Source organism: Choloepus didactylus, chromosome 10 (genome assembly GCF_015220235.1).
Source record: "Choloepus didactylus isolate mChoDid1 chromosome 10, mChoDid1.pri, whole genome shotgun sequence".
Taxonomy (NCBI): Eukaryota; Metazoa; Chordata; class Mammalia; order Pilosa; family Megalonychidae; genus Choloepus; species Choloepus didactylus.
In genome coordinates this window covers 1,395,895-1,415,425 of record NC_051316.1, presented here as the reverse complement: position 1 = coordinate 1,415,425, position 19,531 = coordinate 1,395,895, and the positions used below count along the sequence as shown (strand labels likewise).

Below are 19,531 nucleotides of genomic sequence, written 5' to 3'. Positions count from 1 at the left end.
TTTATACAACTGTCTTCGAGATTCATGGGTTCTGGGTTGTAGTTTAATAGTTTCAGGTATCCACCACCAGCTACCCCAATTCTTTAGAACCTAAAAAAGGTTGTCTAAAGTGTGCGTAAGAGTGCCCACCAGAGTGATCTCTCGGCTCGTTTTGGAATCTCTCTGCCACTGAAGCTTATTTCATTTCCTTTCACATCCCCCTTTTGGTCAGCAACTGTATAATTTAATGATTTCATGTAATTAATTGAACCCTTATATGTCTCTAAAGCTCCATATATAAAATGAGTATAAGAATAGTAAATCTTATTCATGGTTGGTTATGGGATTTAATACATGTAAAATAATTATAGAATACTAGGATTAAATGACACTCCTGAAGTATCATTTGACATGGTAAAAATGCCCTAATTCAAAAAGATTTTTAATGATTATGCCATGTAATAAATCCACTATGACCTGCATCATTTTTCAACTTACAAATCACACACCAAGATTAATAATGCTACTTAATGTTTAATGCTATGGTCTGTATTATTTCAGGTAAATTAAGTTTCTAGTCTGTACTCTGGACTCACATTAGCCTTATGAAGCATCTGAACAATGTCACTGAATTTGTCTTCTTGGGGCTGTGGGAGAATAAGCAAATGGAGCTGTTCTTCTCTTTCTTGTTCCTGCTCTGTTACTTGGCAGTCTTAATGGGGAACTTCATCATCTTACTCACAATCACCTGCAGCCATCTAATTGAGCAACCAATGTACTACTTTCTCTGCCACCTCTGCCTTCATGGATATCTCCTTCACCACTGTTGTAGTTCCCCTGCTAATCACAGAGTTAGCCTCAGAGAGAAAAATCCTTTCCTATAACAACTGTTTAACCCAACTCTTCACCTTCCACTTGCTGGCAGCTGTGGAAATATTAATCCTGGTGTCTATGGCTTTTGACCACTATGTTGCCATTGCCAAGCCCCTGCACTACATGGTCATCATGAACCATAAGAAGTGCAACATGCTGATTGTTATGGCCTGGGGTATGGGTTTTTGGCACTCAATTGCTCTACTGCTCATTGTCCTCAATTTACCTTCTGTGGCCATAATCAGATCAATCGTTACATGTGTGATGTGAAGCCTCTTCTGAAACTGGTCTGCAGAGATATTCATGTTGCTAGTATCTTAGTTATTGCCAATTCAGCATTCTCAGGGGCTTTAATTTTTCCTGTCCTGATGACTTCTTACATACTCATGCTGTACAATCTTGGGATGAATAGCCCTGCAGCATGATGCCAATCTCTCTCAACTTGTAGCTCTCACATAATGGTTGTAGCTTTGTTTTTTGTGCCTTGTCTCTATATCTATGTTATACTTCCTGAAAGTGAGATCAAAGGCAAGGAAATCTCTGTGTTTTACACTGTTATTAGCCCCGTGCTGAATCCTTTCATCTATACACTGAGAAATATGGAGATAAAAATTGCCTTGAAAAAGGTATGGTCTAAAATGGCACATTTAGAATTAGACAATAAATTGATATTCATTGTGATTCACATCCTATATCCCTAGGGTAATTATTAAGGTCACTGAATAACGCGGTTAAGCTTTCTTTGGAAATTGGACTAAATGACTTCTGACATTATAAAAGCCCAAAATACAAATTACTATTATTCATATAGCAACGTGCTATTTATTGGTTCCAAATTGACCTGGGTGTGTACTCTTGTAGTTGAAGAATGTGAGAAATATCTATCTGAAATTCCTTATTAATCTTGCCAATCCCCCTTCAAAAACTTACAAGACTATTTTCCCATGAATAAAATCCAACCCTTTCCCTTGTTAGCTGGAAATATCACCAATTTGGCTCATGTCTGGTTTGCTAATTTTAGAAATTATTTCACTGGGGAAACATGATAATGAACTACAATAATAGGTTTTTAGGTCCAATATACCTGCGTCAAGCATTGACCTAGCCACTTCTGGCCTACGGGTCTTGGAAATTTTCTCTAATTTTCTTACCCTCATTTTTGAATTATCTTTGAAATTGGGATAATATTATGTGTCCAAAAAAAGAGTTGTAAGATTATATTGACTAACACACATGAAGTTTTAGCATGGTGTATCACAGTAGGTTTAAGATGTCTTTTCTATTCCTCTATCTTTTTTTTTTCGTTTCTTTCTTTTGCTCAGATGATTTAAACTGCCTATACTGTATCCATCTACATTCTCCAAACTCTATCACCTCTAGCTTTTTTCTTTTTTGCTGTCTCTTTACTTAGTGTACCATACATTATTCTGCATATAAAAATTATGTTTAGAGTTTACAGTCTAAAAAATGTGCATACCTCAGTCGAAAATACTTCTGCAAATCCTATATTTTTGCTTCTGTTGAGTCTTGCCTCAAGGATGATGGCTGCTGAATGATCAGGGTAGTTAGTGGTTTCTGAGGTTTGTGTGGCTGTGCCAATTTATTAAAATAATACAATGGGGTATGCTGCATAAATTGACTCTTCAAAAGATTTCTCTGTAGCATGTGATGCCCTTTGGTAGCATTTTACCCACTGTAGAATTTCTCTCAAATTTGAAGTCTATCCTCTGAAACCCTGCTGCTGCTTTATCAAATAAGTTTATGTAATCTAAATCCTTTGTTGTAATTTCAGCAATGTTCACAGCATCTTCACTAGTAGATTTCATCACAAGAAACCACTTTCTTTGCTCATCCAGACTATGCAACTACTCATCCCTTAAAGATTTATCATGAGATTGCAGCAACTCATTCACATCTTCAGGTTCGACTTTTAAATCTAGTTCTCTTGCTCTTTCCACCCCAAATGCAATTACTACCTCTGCTATTTCATGAATCCCTCAAAGTCATCCATATGTGATTGAATCAACTTTTTCCAAATACCTGTGTTGTTACATTGACCTCCTCCCATGAATCATGAATGTTCCTGATGGCATCTAGAATGGTGAATGCTTTCCAGAAGATTTTCAATTTACTTTGCCCAAATCTATCAGAGGAATATCTATCTGTGGCAGCTATAGGGCTAGGAAATATATTTCTCAAATAATAAGACTTTAAAGTTGAAATTACTCCTTGTCCATGTGTTGCAGAAAAGATGTTGTAGCATGCATGAAAACAACACTAATCTCATTGTACACCTCCATAAGAGCCAATGGATGACCAGGTGCACTGTCAATGAGTTTAAAAGGTGCCTCCTTTTTTTGTTGTAGTTCTCAATAGGTGGCTTAAAATATTCAGTAAGCCATATTGTATACAGATATGCTGTCAGCCAGGATTTGCTCTCCCAGTGATAGACCACAGGACATATTTAGCATAATTCTTAAGGGCCCTAGGATTTTCTGCATTGGACTCCAGCAAGTGGGTCAAACTGTCTTTGTAGTTTTGGTGCCAGGCATTAGATTCCCCTCCCTAGCTATGAAAGTCTTTGATGGCATCTTCCAGTTTAATGTTTCATCTACATTGGAACTCTTTTGTTTAGATAGCCACTTTCATCGATTATCTTAGTTTTGTCTTTTGGTTAACCTGGTGCAGCTTCTGCATAATAAATTGTGGCTGCACCTTGCAATTTTTTGTAATAGACATGGCTTCTTTCCTTAAGATATGAAGCTACATGTGCTATCTTCAAACTTTTTTCTGCAGCTTCCTCACCTCACTCAGCCTTCATAGTATTGAATAGAATTAGGCCTTTGATCTGGATTAGGCTTTGGCTTAAGGGAATGTTGTGGCTGCTTTGGTCTTCAATCCAGAATATGAAAAATTTCTCCATATCAGAAATAAGGCTGTTTGGCTTTCTTATCATTCATGGGTTCACTGGAGTAGCACCTTCTATTTTCTTCCAGCCCTTGACATTTTCATTCACAATTGGCTAACAGTTGGACCCAAGAAACCTGACTTTCAGTCAATCTTGGCATTTGACATGTCTTTCTCACTAAATTTAATCATTTCTAGCTTTCATTTTCAATTGAGAAATGTGCAATTCTTCCTTTCTCTTTAAAACTTAGAAGCCTTTATAAGGCTATTAATTGACCTAATTTCAATATTTCCACTTAGGGAATAAGAAGGCCTGAAGAGATGGGTAGAGATGGGAATGGCAGTCAGTGGACCCATTAGAACACAATAGAGCCATTATCAAGTAAGTTCACCATCTTACATGGTTGAAAATTTGTGGTGCTCCAAAACAATTACAAGGTAATACCAAACATCACTGATCAAAGATCAACATAACAGAGATAAAAATGAAAGCATTTGAAAAATTGCAAGTTTTACCAAAATGTAACACAGGCAATAAGTGGGTGCATGCTGTTGGAAAAATTGCACTGATAGAATTGCTTGTTGTAGAGTTGTCATCTATCTTCAATTAAAAAATGCATTATCTGTGATGTACATTAACTTAAGTGTGATAAAATTAAAACTAGGTAACTAGGTGTGCTTTTACTTCAATTTCCCCCTGTGATTATATTGCTAATCATATGGAATTTTATTCTTCACATAACAGGCATTTCTTTTTTATGAAGTGTGTTTTCCTAATTTGACTGTGCCAGAATGTAACCTGCTATCTTTCCTTTTTATTTGTATATAATTTTTCACAAAAATCTGCCTCAGACAAAATAAGATCTAAATAAAATATCATTGTATCTAATAAATTATACTATCTCCTTTTTTGTTTGACTGCATACACCCATTCTCACATACGTGTAACATCCCCTTGTCATTCACAATCATGTATGAATAACAAAATAAGTGACATTGGAAAGGCCAGAAACTTTAGCACATTTCCTCTCAGGGAGGAAATGAAATCCAGCATATTGTCTTCCCCCTTCTATTATCCTTCAACTTACTTATTTTCTGTATGAAAGCATTAATACTGTTCCATATAGCACTTACCCCAAATCTTATAAATCACATAATGCATTTCCAGCTCTATGCCTTTGTTCCAATTTCTAGACACTACTCCCTGTTGAGACACTTTTCTTTTCATTATCTTTAGTACCAGGAACATCTTTTTGGCATATTTCACGTCCTGGGATCAAAATTATAATTTATTTTCCCTTGGAGCAATGGAAATCTCTGGAATATAAGGAAAATCATTCTGTCCCTTCCATAGGAAATTAGCTCTAATATAGTCATAGTTTTCTTTAACTTGGTTTAATATTCCATTTTCCCAGGAAGTATTTCATTGAAAAATAGGCCTATCAGTTGTGTTGTATATGAAATTTCAGTAAAGATGGATCATATATATCTACATAAAATATAAATGTGCCAGTTTTTATGTATTATATACCCCAAACTGTCATGTTCTTTGATGTAATGTTGTGGGGGGCAGATATATTAGTGTTGATTAGGTTGGAATCCTTTCAGTGTTTCCATGGAGATGTGACTCAATCAACTATGACTGAAAGCTTTGATTAGATTATTCCCATGGAGATATGGGCCCTGCCCATTCAGAATGGATCTTTGATCTAATCACTGGAGTCATAAAATAGCTCACAATCAGAAGGATCCCAGAACAGCTAAGAGTGATATTTTGGAGAGCAGCTAGGAGTGACATTTTATTGCTGCAGCTGAGAGACAGATTTTGAAGATGGCTATTGAAAGTTGACATTTTGGGGAATACCATTTTGAAACACAACCTGGGAGCAAGCAGATTCCAGCCACTTGCCTTCCCAGCTAACAGAGGTTTCCCAGAGGCCTTTAGCCTTCCTTTGGTGAAAGTATACATGTGTCGATGCCTTAATTTGGAAATTTTCTTCCATGGCTTTCAGACTGTAAACTTGTAACCAAATAAAACCCCTTTAAAAATGCCAATCCATTTCTGGTATTTTGCGTTATGGTAGCATTAGCAAACCAGAATAATAAAAAATAAAATATTTAGAATAAAACACATGGGGAAATTTCCATAAGAGTTCTTAGCTGTGATATCAAAAGTCAGTTCTAAAGATTTTAGGGAAAGGTTTGGATCATAACACATTTTATTACCAGATTATTTGAAATAAATGATTTAGGAAAGAGAAAAGGAAACCCTCCACATTCAATGAACTCATCCTTATCAAGATGCATCTTTCATGAATTTTTTTCTAACAATTATTTAAACATAACAGCTCCTCTCTATTTGAGTCTATACATCCTTCTCACCTGTGTGAACATTTCCTGTGTCACTAACAAATGTGACTTAGTAATGAAAAAAGTAATGTCTGAACACCCCAAAACTTTAACAGATATCCCCAAGTGTAAATCTGGGAGGAAAAGAATCCTGCAGACTTTCAGCGTCCTATGATATCTTTTTAGCTATCTATTATCTAAATAAGTGAAACACTTCTTTCATAATTAATCCTGACCCTCACATATTATCAAGGACATAAATCAATCTTGCTTTTTGCCTTTGTTCCAATTTCTGCAGACTTTTCTCTCTATCCTGGCACTTGTCATTTTTTTCAACAGAATATTTGCAGTACTTCCACACAGCACTTCCCTGATAGAATTTTCCCTGCTGTGTAGATACAGCTGAGAGATACAGGACAAGACACATTGGCATTAATGTTTGCATTTAGTACCAGGGTCTCCTCTTTTGATATTTCACTTTTATTATAAAGGATATTAGCTCTGACTAGATCATTATTCATATGTTTGACTTGGTTTAAAGCACTATTTTTCCAGAGAATATGGGAATTTTTTAAATAAAGAAATGTGTCTATGTATATGTGTGCCTGCATGTTTATGAAGAGTTTGATCTGCATGTGTGAAATGGGTTGGCTAGTGTTTCTTGATGAGAGATCAGAAGAAAACCTCTATCATCAGAGAGCTTGTTGTTCTGAATAGTGTTTGGTTCCTATCCCTGAAATGCATATATAGTTTTACTTTAATACCAAGGGTAATTTATTTCTCCCTTTTTGAAATTAATTGTCTTACCTATGCTTCAAAATTGACTGAAAGGAAGAGCAGACATGCTAGATGCATGAGAATATGTCCATTGAACTCATTTTCACTGCTAAGATAAGGTATGAATGTCTACTTCTTATTGATGATACTTTAGTAATAGGCAAATTATTAGTATTGTCAGTAATTATCTAGAGTTAGAATTCTATCATGTTTTTAGATGCTTTACTAATAGCAATACATAATATTGGTTATTTGTATTTTTCTCTCTTTTCTTTTGATTGATCATGCTAAAGCCTTCTGAATTTTATGAGTCCTTTCATGAAACCAACTTTTTGTTGTGTTGGTGGTTTTTCTGTTTTTATTTCCATTTTTTTTGTAAATTGTGAACTTTAACATATATACATAATAGTGGCAACTTTCTATGTACAATTCCACAAGTAGTTACAGAGCATATCCCAAAGAACTTCATGGGTCACACTCCCACAACTTCAGTCATTTCCATTATTGTGAAATATAACATACATACAGAAATTTGTAATCTCTTGATATACAGGTCAACAAGCAGTCATATAGGTAATTTAAAAATTACTATGGGTTACAGTTCCATAATTTCAATTTTTTCTCTACTATGCAATACATGGTATATATAGAAAGGTCAAGACCTTCAAGGCACAGTTCAAGGAGCAGCTACAGAGCAAATCCCAAGGGATGCTTTAGGCTGCAGTTCCACCATGTCATTTGCCTCCTTCCAGCCATTCCAACACCCCAGCATCAAAATATATATAATTATACAAAGTTTCAGTATTCATAGACCTTTGCTCAATCTTATCTTGTTTGTTGCTACTCCTTTCTCTCACTTAATCTCTTTCTCCATCTTCAGGACTGTCTAGGCATTGAGCACACTACATTGTACATATTAAAAGGGGGTGTCAACAGTATGGGAAAGGGGGCAACATCTGATAGTTGATCTTAAAGAGGCTGTTGCCTCTGGGTTTTGGGATTTGTCTGTTATAGGAATACTCTAGTGGATTTAAGTTTCTGAGAGATAAAACATAGTGTGTGCATCTTTAATAGGATTTCAGGTAGGGTCCTAGGTATTTGGGGACTACTTTTGGTAAGGGCATGGCATGCTGTGACCAATTGGGATGTCTAGCTGGAGCTTGCATTAGAGAAACCACCAGGGTAGTCTCTTGACTCTATTTGGGATCTCTCAGCTACTATAACCTCAACTTATTACCTTTCTTTTACCCCCTTTTGGCCAAGTAGGCATTTTCAATCCCCCACTGCCAGGTCTAAGCTCATCTCTGGGAATCATGTCCCACATCACCAAGAGATTCATTCTCCTTGGAGTAATGTCCCTTGAGGGGGAGGTTAACAAATTTATTTGCCAATTTAGGCTTAGAGAGAGAAAGGCTACATCTGAGCAACAAAGTTGTTGCCTAGAGGCATCTCTTAAGTATAATTATAGGAGGGCTCAGTCTCCTATTTATAATCCTAAATTTCACAAAAGCAAGTCAAGGGCTTGATTTATTAAGTAGTGTGTTCCTAACTTGACTTAATGTGTATTCTATCCCAAGAAAAACAGTTTCTTATATTATCTTCACTTAGTTGTACAATCATCATCACTCTCAACCTTAAACAATTATCATAACATGATACATCCCAGAGATCCTATAAGCTGCTAATTATTCCTATTAAATATAGTAATTAATATATGTAATGGGGAGTTTTTCCATACCACTGTGTTGTTAACCATCTGCACCAGTGTCATACCTTATATCATGTTTACACTTATTTAGGTTTGTGGTGCAACTCTGTGGGTTACTTGCCTTTAAATAGCCATTTACAGACATGTACACTTTCTATGCAACACTGATACTTATAATCCCATTAAAGAACTATAGTCACTCCAGGACAGGTTTCTTAAGGTTGTCTAGACTATTAAAATGCCAAATATGACATGAATTAGAAGAATCCAAAGATTATAAAAGAAATGATAATCAGATATATTTTCAGTGTATACATTCATGGAAAAAACTTATTTCCTTGGAAAAGAAGCAGATAAATATGAATGATGCTATTGTTATTCAAAGAGATGACTTTATATAAATTCAGTCAACAAAAAAAAAAAACAGAAAGAAGAAAAAAGATGAAAGGTAGAAAAGAAAAGGATTAAAGCAAAAAAGGAGGAATTTTTTTAAAGACCTCACATACTGGTTAATGCTATTCAAACAATATTTGAAGGGATAGTCTGGTCTTCTATATTCGTGCAACATATGAGAAAACCTATCCTAAATTAATAATAATAAATATATATTCCAAGATAAAAAAATGAAAAAGACTCATGTTTGGTATGTAGCTTTAAAATTATATTTAAAATGAATATATATTTAAAACTAACTCCATATGTAGTAAGAATGAGAATGAGAGTCTTGTCAACAATTCAAGGAAAATGCTGGATGCATTTGGACATTTTGCTCTTGTCTTTCTTCCTTTTGATGTGGTGACAAGCAACAAAGTCTAGCTCCCTAAATGCACAGGCTTGGGGTTTCCATGGGAAGCTGCCATGGAAGATTTGGAAGGAGTATTTAAAGGCACTTGAGTGAACTGGGTGAAATCCCAATGACCTTCCGTAAGATGATTCTTAAGCCAGAATAGTAAATATAAACCCTGGTGATTCTAACTTGCTTATATTGGATTTTCAAATGTGTTGGTTTTTTATTCTTCCAAATTACTTCAAATATGCAATAACAAATACCAAATACAGATTTTGGGTCAGTGATCAAAAAGTTAAAAAATTACACTCATTACCCTCTTTGCAGAGAATTAACCATACTAAATTAATTAAATATTGAGTCTTTTTCTGCTTTCATTATCAATTCTGATAATTCACTTATATTTAAGGTATTCTGCTTTTACTTAATATATTATGGTCAATCAATTACTCCCTTTGTCATAAAGTTTATCCTCATTATATCTTTTTCCTCATACTGTACCCCAAGTCATCTCATTGGATTCCCCATAACTGATTTCTGCAAATCATTTGATTCTATTTCAAAGATTGTCTGCTTGTTTGTTTTGTTTTTTTTTTCATAACGGCATTATCTTCTCAGTAGATTTTTAGCTCAGTGAATTAGGGTCCACTTTTTCTCAACTTTGTATTGAACACTATTATTTTTTGTTGGAGAGAGTAATAGCAATAATTGAAACATTCATTACAGTGTGAAAGAATTGTTGTAAGGAATTTAAATGGAGTTATTAATTTGTTGCCCATAATGACCCTATGAGATGGCGCTATTAATATTTCCACAGAAGCACAAAGAGGTAATCTGACAAAGCTAGGCTGCTAATGATTAGTAGATTTGAACTTCACCTCAGCTAAGATGATTTTTAACACTCTACTATGACCAGTACTACTATAATTTCCACATAGTAAATGCTTTATAAACATTTCTGGATTTTCAATTTAAAGTAAGATAATAAAGTAATATGCTAAATATTTCAGAAATGTATTTGAATTTTGAATTTTATAGCTGGGCTTCAAGTACAATCAAGACTCAAATATGTATCCATGGAATTGAGTAGTTTAATTAAATATTATGCTTTTTTCCTCCAAATTATACAATCTATTTATAAAAAATTTCAAAAATCACAACAAAATAGATTATTAAGGAAGTCTTTTTATAGTTTTAATTATTTGATGATAGCAAATAATTATAATTTAAAGGATTAGCTTTCATATTTTTCCTGAGTTGCTCTTATTATTTGGGTTTCACTACCACACAGATTCATCTCTGTGTTTTTGGTGTCAGACAAACTTCCAGGAGAGATGATTATTTTCAAGTTTGTGTATGTGTGCATGCATGCAAATGCATGTGGATTTGTATTTGAATGGTTATAGGAAGATGGCTGATGGATGCAGGATAGTAACAGCGTTGAAACCTAATTAGAAATTTATCTTAAGTACTCACAAGAAAAGCCAATTTTATTGAAGGTGAATTAATCAGATGCCCAGGATTCAGTAGTATTTACCACTCAGAGTTTGTATCTAGGTTGTTTGAGTCCAAATCCCAGATCTTCCACTCACCAGGTTTGTGACTTTGGCACAATAATTACATCACTGAGATTCAGCTTCTTCATCTATAAACACATTAAATACTTTGTTATACATAATAAGTCATACATTCTGAATTCTTTCTTTATTATGATTATTGTAATTATCTTATTATTATTATTTTAAGAGACTCTGACATATGCAAGAAAGGATGTATAAGTAGCATGAAAAAACATTGTAAACATGGCTTTTAGAGTGAAGTAAATGATACACAAGGACAAAATGGAACAAGTCACTACACAAAACTATACAAATTGAAATTTAAGATCCTTACTTTAATACATCAACCATGGCATTTGCATGTTCATTCATGTTAACATTGAGTTCTACTAATTGAATGGATTAACTATGTGATAAAGTTCATATGTACAGTTGGAAACAATAATTGTTTAAGTTCACATAAAATGCAACATTTCTGATTCCAAAATTTTCTCCCATCCGTATGGGAATATCATTTTATTTCATGAATGAATTAGCAGTAGAAGATGCACAGGTGGCTTAAGAGAAAGATTAAAATGATTTCCATGTTAGCAATGAGTTGTTTCTGACTCTTGTGTTAAAGCTTGACTTTCAAAATTGTGTTATCAAGGTGGTATAAAGAACTCCAAAATATCCCCCTAAATTTCTTCCACTAATCCTTTAGACTATCATGCCTATGTTATATTTCACAGCAGCAAGGCTTTTGCTGGTGTAATTAAGGTTACTAATCAGTTGAGTTTGAATGTAATAAAGGGAGATTATCTGTGTTGGCCTAACTAAACACATAATTAAAATAAAAAATTTCTTTGAAAGCAGAATATTTTCTTTTGCTGGTAGCAGAAGGAGAAATCATACATCTATAAGGGACAACAAGAATTTGACAATCCATTGCTGTCTTCAGGGGCAGGGAAACCACCTGCAAGAACTGGAGAGAGGACTGTAGGAGGTAAGAGGAAACTGGCTGACAGCAAGCCAGGGAATGGTGACCTCAGTCCTACAACTGCATAGATCTGAATTCTTCTTGTAACCTGAATAACCCTGGAAGTGATTCTTCCTCTGACTCTCCAACTAAGACCCCAACCTCACTGATACCTGGATATCAGCCTTATAGGACCCAAAGGAAAGAAATCAGTCAAGCCCAATCAGAATATTCAGCATTAATAGGTGGTATCATTTTAAGAAACTAAGTGCATAGTAATGTGTTATGGAGTAATAGAAAACTAATGTATTAAAAAATTGCAATTTAAAATTAGTTTTTAGATGTATTATAACATATATGAGTTGTACAATAGAATATTAGATTAAAAGTGGTAGAAATTCTTTATAGTTTTCTTTAAAGCATCTAGGGGTTTTTAAAGGAAACTAGAAATATTCATATTTCTGTTGTAGTTCAGGTAGGAACTCTATATAAAGGGTTTCAAATAAAATGTGCTGATGAGAAATATGATGCCATATGGACATTTGTCTTCAAAACAATTCCCTACATATGTAAAAGGCATAGTTCAATGGTGCAAAAGACATAAAAATGTGCAAGTTGGATGATGTTAATGATATTTTTAGTTATATTAAGCAATGAAGTAAAACTCTATAGGAAAATATATCACCACAACAGCAAGCAAATGAGAAGTTTGAAGACAAACACAGGGTGGATCAGAGACTATTAGCTTTCTAGTATGATGAAACAGTTCTGTTTATAAACTAATGTGGAAAGGTCACATGGGAAACCTGGTGGTTTTATCAGTATTTCCCTCCATCTTATTTCTCCCACCTCGAACTTGGATATATTTTTTCCCTCTTCCAGCTAACGCAAAAGTAAAAAAATAAAAAAAACAAGGGAAAAAAGTGGGACAGAAAGTCTCTTGTCTTGCTGATGTCAGTTAGAATGTCTCTTAGCTTCAAAACCACACAAAAATACAGGCTTGGATGATCCAAGGTGATAGATTATAAGAGACAGAGCAAAATACCTCTCCATGAAACACACTAGATTAAAGACCGAAAGTGCTCCAAGACAGCAGTTCCAGAGTTGTACCAGTTGTACAAGGTCTGCTATGTCCACAATGACTGTGCACTTGGTGAAACTGAGAGTCTGCTTTCAGAAATGAGTGAGTGAGGCTGCTGGGGAAACAGTAGCCAGGCAGCAGTGGGGAGAAAACTGGGGTGGGCATTTGGAGGAGATTTAGTTTAAAAACCCCAAAAACACCTGCAGATCTAGCAGTGAAAGCCAAGCAGTCAAGCATGGGGGGAGTGCTTTTGATGTCCTGGGCACCCACCTCAGTATCTGGTGTGGACAGTAGATATTTGCACACCCACAGCTAATTGCCCCAGAGCTAGGAAGGCACACCCATACAGCCATCTTTTCAGTGGGCTGGGAAGGACCCTGCACAGCCCCATGGCCCAGAGCTTACCCTTGGGAATTCTGCTCACCTGTGATGTTGTATAGTCTTCCCTTTGTGGAGGCTCACAGAGTGCATGGCTTGGAGGAAGGTCCCACACAGAAGTACCAAGGGCTCTACACCAGTCACAGGAACTTGTGGACCCACAGAAGAAGGAGACTTTGGGGAGTCTGAGCCAAAGTTTTGGACTTCTGCAACAACTTTAAGTCTCCAGGAACAGGTCAGAGAGTTGAGTCTTAAAGCTGCCTTCCCTTCCTAACTGTATAGGGCACACCCCCACCTTCAGGTCTGACTGCAGCAAATGCACACAGAAATTTGGTGCACTGATTGGAACCCCACAAGATTCAGACTCTCAATTGCCACATAGATGAAGTTGGAGAGACCTGGCTTGAGGGTAATAGGTGACTTGGGGGTACCATCTGCTGGTAAGTTGGGGAAAGCATACTCCACCAAGCTGTAGCTCTGACATATTATAGACAATTGGTCAGGTAAGTCTGCATATCCTAGCAAGTTAAGCAAATGCCAAGAGGCCAAAAAAAAATACAGAAAATTTTAAAGCATATCTTATTTAATTTTTATTTTCCTCTCTCTTTACCCTTACTGATATTCTTCATTTCTACACTCTTCTCCAAACCTCTCTTTCCTGTCTTTCCCTATCTGCCTGTAGTGCTCCCTTTAGTATTTCTTGTAGAAAAGTTTTCTTGATCACAAACTCTCAGTATCTGTTTGTCTGAAAATATTTTAAGCTCTCCCTCATTTTTAAATGATAGTTTTGCCAGGATATAGAATTCTTGGTTGACACTTTTTCTCTTTCAGTATCTTAAATATATCATACCATTTCCTTCTCGCATCCACATTTTCTATTGAGAAATCCACATATACTTTTATCAAGCTTCCTTTGTATATAATAGATCACTTTTCTCTTGCTGCTTTCAGAATTTTCTCTTTGTCTTTTGATAATCTGATTATTATGTGTCTTGGAGTTGGTCTACTGATATCTGTTCTGTTTGGGTTATGCTGTGCCTCTTGGATCTGTAATTTTATGTCTTTCATAATGGATGGGAAATTCTCAGTGATTATTTCCTTTGTTATTCTTTCTGCTCCTTTTCCCTTCTATTCTCTTTCTGGGAAATCCATGACATGTATATTCATGTGCTTCATGTTGTCATACAGATCCCTGTGATCCTGCTCATATTTTTCCATTCTTTTCCCTGTCTGTTCTTTGATGTATAGGATTTCAGATATCCTTTTCTCCAGTTCATGAATCCTTTCTTCTACCTTCTAATATCTGCAGTTGTATATATCCATTGTGTTTTTCATCTCTTCTGTTTTGCCTTTGATTTCCTTAATTTCTGCCAATTGTTTTTTTCAAACCTTCAAGTTCTTCCTTATATTTGCCCATGCTCTTTACATCTTTAATCTCTTTTGCCATGTCTTCCCTCAACTCATTGATTTGATTTTTTAGTTGATTTAGGAGGTTTTTTGATTAATAATCAGCTTTTTCAATTCCTGTATATTAGTTGAAGGGCAAGTTTGTTCCTTTGACAGTACCAAATTTCCATTTTTCTTAGTGTGATCCATAATTTTCTGTTTTCTAAGCATCTGGTTTCCTTGATAACCCCAATCAGTTTTTCCCAGACCAATTGGGCCCAGGTTTCAGGAGGTGGTTTTATTCAGTATCAGGTTTCCTTGATGGTGAAACCTGGTAGATTGTGAGAATTCCCTGTGAGGCTTCTAGACTCTGTGCTTTTCCTATTCTGCCCAGCAGATGATGCTTGTCAGCCCACAGCCATCAGCATAAATATTTGTTGTGTATTTAATTCTCAATGGACCCCCTCCCAGACAGGGACTGAGGGAGTCAGAAGCCAAGCATAAACAGTTTCTGTTATTTTTTTCTTTCCTGCAGGACCTGGGGCCTCAGTTACCTAAGGGAGGGCCACCATATGAGTTGAGCCCACCTCAGCCCCTGTACTTAGGGAAGATAAGCCTTTTAGGGAATTGTTTCCTATACTTGAGGTTTTCCTTTGACTCTCTGTTTTAAATCCACCCTTTTCTTTCTCAGTTCTGACAATTGAAAATGACTGAGGCTTTCTCTAATGAGCTACTTAGAATTAGAGAGAAAAAAGGGAAAAAATCAAGGTGCCCCCTTCTCAGAGTCAGTCCCCAGTCCTTCACTTCACCAGGCAAGAACTGGAGTTGATACCTGGTTCTGTGTGCCCATTTTCTTGTGACAAATCCTTTTTCCAGTATTCTGAGCTCAGCAGACTCCAAACTTCTCTCCTTTATTTATTTACATATTTTTCCATCATCCAACATCCACTATGCCAAAATAAATCTCTGTGTTCCATTTCTGCTTCCTATGAGGTTATGTGTGTTCATAGCATGTACTCAGCAGTCCAAATATTTAAATTAAAACTGCAATTGGAGCTTCACTGAGCTACATTCCCTTGCTCTCAGTAGAGAGTGCTTCTTTTTCCCATAAAGTTTTGCAACTCAGCCTGCCATGCTTGTGGGGGAGGGATAACAGCTCCACAGTTTTGGTAGCTTCACTTACAGTTCTATGCTGCAATCTCAGCCATTGCACCCACTTCTGACAGGTGCACAATGCTGTCTGGTAATGGATGTCTCCCCATTAGGTGTTGCAGACTAATATCTAGTTGATCCTGGCTATTTATTAGTTGCTCTTGGGGACTAATGAAGTTCCACACCTCCCTATGCTGTCAACTTGCCCCACCTCCTTATACATTAAGTTTTGAGGACTGCAAAGCACTTGCTTTCAATAACTTCTTGCATACAAATCCTACTTTTAAAAGTAATTATCTTGGTTATCCAATGGAAGTTTTGTTTGTTTACATTAAATTATTGTCTGCAAATTCAAAATTAGTGTTCCACAGATTTTTAGATTTCAAAGCAAACAGAGAAGATATCCAAGTATCATATCTAATCCAAGGCAGGATTCTAAGGGTCTAAACCAGATCTAAACCAAGGTAGTTGATAGAGGGTAGAAAGAAACAAATAGGAAGGCTGAAGTACTGGAAGGTAAAATATTTTATTTCAGTTGAACACTGAAACATTGCTAAGGTTGATATGAAAAGTAAGTGATGTGGATGGCTACCATATTGCATAATCCTAGAGAGCAAATAGAAAATAATGAAAAATGGTGGCCTCTGAAGATGCACAAAGTGGTAGGCTTGGAGGAAGCTCTCTGTGTTATTTAGGTTTGGAGTAGTATTTTACAATATATTAATCATTTCTGTATTTTGACAAGGACAGATTGCTATGTATTCATTTTACATTTACTTTATATTTATATTTCAAGATAATATACAAAAAGTGTACAAAAATCAAGCACACATTGGAGATTCAAGATGGCAGATTAGGAGAGACAGAGGAAAATTTTCCTACATGAAAAATACTAGATAAAATTCAGAAAGTGCTCCAGAATACTGGTTCCAGGGTTTCACCAGCTGGGCAGGGACTTATATATTCATAGTGATTGAGCATTTGGAGAAACCAATAATCTGCATTCAGCATTGTGAAATTCTTTGATCTGGAGAGATGCTGGGAAAATGGCAGCCAGACTCATGCTGTGTTTGGAGGCAGGTCAGAGCGGGACTGGGGAGTAGCCAGGTAGATGGCAGAGGGAGCTGCAGTTGATTGCAGCAGGGAGTGCCTACCATGCCCCAGGCACCCACCTCAGTAACTTGTGTGGGTGCTAGCCATTTCAACACCCACAGATGAAGACCCTCCAAATCAGGGGCAAGACACTGAAGCAAGCAAACAATTGTGGAAGTGAGTATTTTCCATGCCCTGTGCAACCATCTTTGAAGTGGGCTGGGGGCTATCCCTTTGTAGCACTGTGGCCAAAAGCATCCTCAAAGGAAATCAGGATTAAGCTGGCTTTTGAAAGTGCAATCCCTCATTAGCAGAAGCCCCTGGGGTACACAGCAAAGAGGCAAGGGAGCTGAACAGAGGGGAAAGGAGCCCTACACTAAGCCTGGGGACTTGTGGGCCCATGGCAGACAGGTACAGAGGGGAGTCAGAGCTGAAGAGGTTGGTGACTGCCACAGCACCAGGGTATCAAATCTACAACCTGGGAAACAGCTAGGAGTACTGGGTCTTAAAGACCTTTTCCCTGTTGTACTGCACAGGGCACCACCCCTACCGAAAGGGCTTGTGGTCCCATTGCACATGGAAAATTGGTGCACTGATTGGATATCCACATGGCTTGGACCCTCATTTGCTGTATAAACAAAGTTGGGGAGAACTGTATTGAGAACAAGAGGTGACTTGGGGGTGCTATCTGATGGTAGGTAAGAGAAAGTGCACTGTATCATGCTGTAACTCTGTCAAATTATGTATAATTGTTAAATAATTATATATAATTAATTACATATTAATAACCAGCTGGATATCAAGATAAGCAAATGTCAAGAGGACAAAAACAACAGAAAAGCATAAAGCATATAAAGAAACCAGAAGATATGGATAACCCAAACAGTCAAATTAAAAAATCAGAGGAGATACAGAATTTGGATAAATTAATCAAAGAAGTAATCACAAACACCAATACACTGACTCAGGATATTAAGGATATCAAGAAGACCCTAGAAGAGCATAAAGAAGAATTTGTAAGAGTAAATTCAAAAAAAATAGAGGATCTTATGGAAATAAAAGAAACTGTGTTCAAATTAAAAAGATTCTTGTCACACATTGTACTAGTTTAGAGGAAGCAGAGGAAGGAAAAAGTGAACTGGAAGAGTGTAGGTTGTAAAGTGAAAGCAGAAAAGAATGAATAGTGAAAAATTGAAAAATTCAAAGTGGATCTCTGGGATATCATGGACAACATGAAGCAAACAAATACAAGAATCATTGTAGTTCCAGAAGGGGAAAAAAAGGGGAAAAATGACTAGGAAGAGTATTCAAAGACTTTGTTGGTGAGAACTTCCCAAAACTTCTAAATGACATAAATATGCAAATTATAGATGCCCAATCAGCTCCAAACAGAATAAATCCAAATAAGCCCACTCTGAGACATATTCTTGTCAGATTTTCAAATGCTGAAGTGAAGGAGCAAGTTCTGAAAGCAGCAAGAGAGAAGCAATTCACCACACAGAAGGGAAACCACATAAGATTAAGTACTGACTACTCAGTGGCCACCATGGAGGTGAGAAGGTAGTGGTATGACATATTTAAAATTCTGAAAGAGAAAAATTGCTAAACATGTATTCTTTATCCAGCAAAGCTCTTCTTCAAATATGAGGGAGGGCTTAAAATCTTCACAGATAAACAAATGCTGAGAGAATTTGCTAACTAGAGACCTGCACTACAAGAGATACTAAAGGGAGCTCTACCTGCTGAGAAAAAAAGAAAGGAGAGAGGTCTGGAAAAGGACACAGAACTAAAGAATTTAAGTAAATATGCATTAAAGAAAATAAAGAGGGAGAGGACAAAACTGTATCTGACAAATAAAAACCAAAAGATATGATGGCTGTTTCAAGAACTGCCTTCACAGTAATAACATTGAATGTGAATGGATTAAACTTCCCAATTGAATGATATAGAATGGCAGAATGGAATAAAAAATAGGAACCATCAATATGGTGCTTAAAAGAGACTTATCTTAGACCCAAAGTCACAAAGAAACTGAAAGTGAAAGGATGGAAAAAATATTCCATGCAATCTACAGCCAAAAGAAAGCAGAAGTATCAATATTAATCTCAGATAAAATAGATGTTAAATGCAAGGTTGTAACAAGAGACAAGAAAGGTCACTATATACTAATAAAGGGGAAAATTAAAAAGGAAGATATAATAGTCATAAATGTCTATGCACCGAATCAAGGTGCCCCAAAGTACATGAAATAAATATTGGCAAAACTGAAGGAAGCAATAGAAGTTTCCACAATATTTGTGGCAGACTTCAATACATTACTCTCTCCCATAGATAGATCAACCAGAGGAGCAATAAGGAATTTCAAAAACTAAACAATGTGATAAATGACATATATAGAGCATTACATCACAAATCACCAGGATATGCATTCTTCTCTAGTGCCCACAGAACTTTCTTCAGAATAGATAATATCCTGGGCCACAAAACAAGCCTCAACAAATTTAAAAAGATTGAAATTATTCAAAGCAGACATTCTCTGATCACA

General features: G+C 36.2%; 1 pseudogene; it reads left to right on the top strand.

The window, feature by feature from the left end:
- The first annotated feature begins 584 nt into the window (after positions 1-584).
- On the top strand, positions 585-1,553 carry LOC119505128 (annotated as a pseudogene).
- The last annotated feature ends 17,978 nt before the right edge of the window (positions 1,554-19,531 follow it).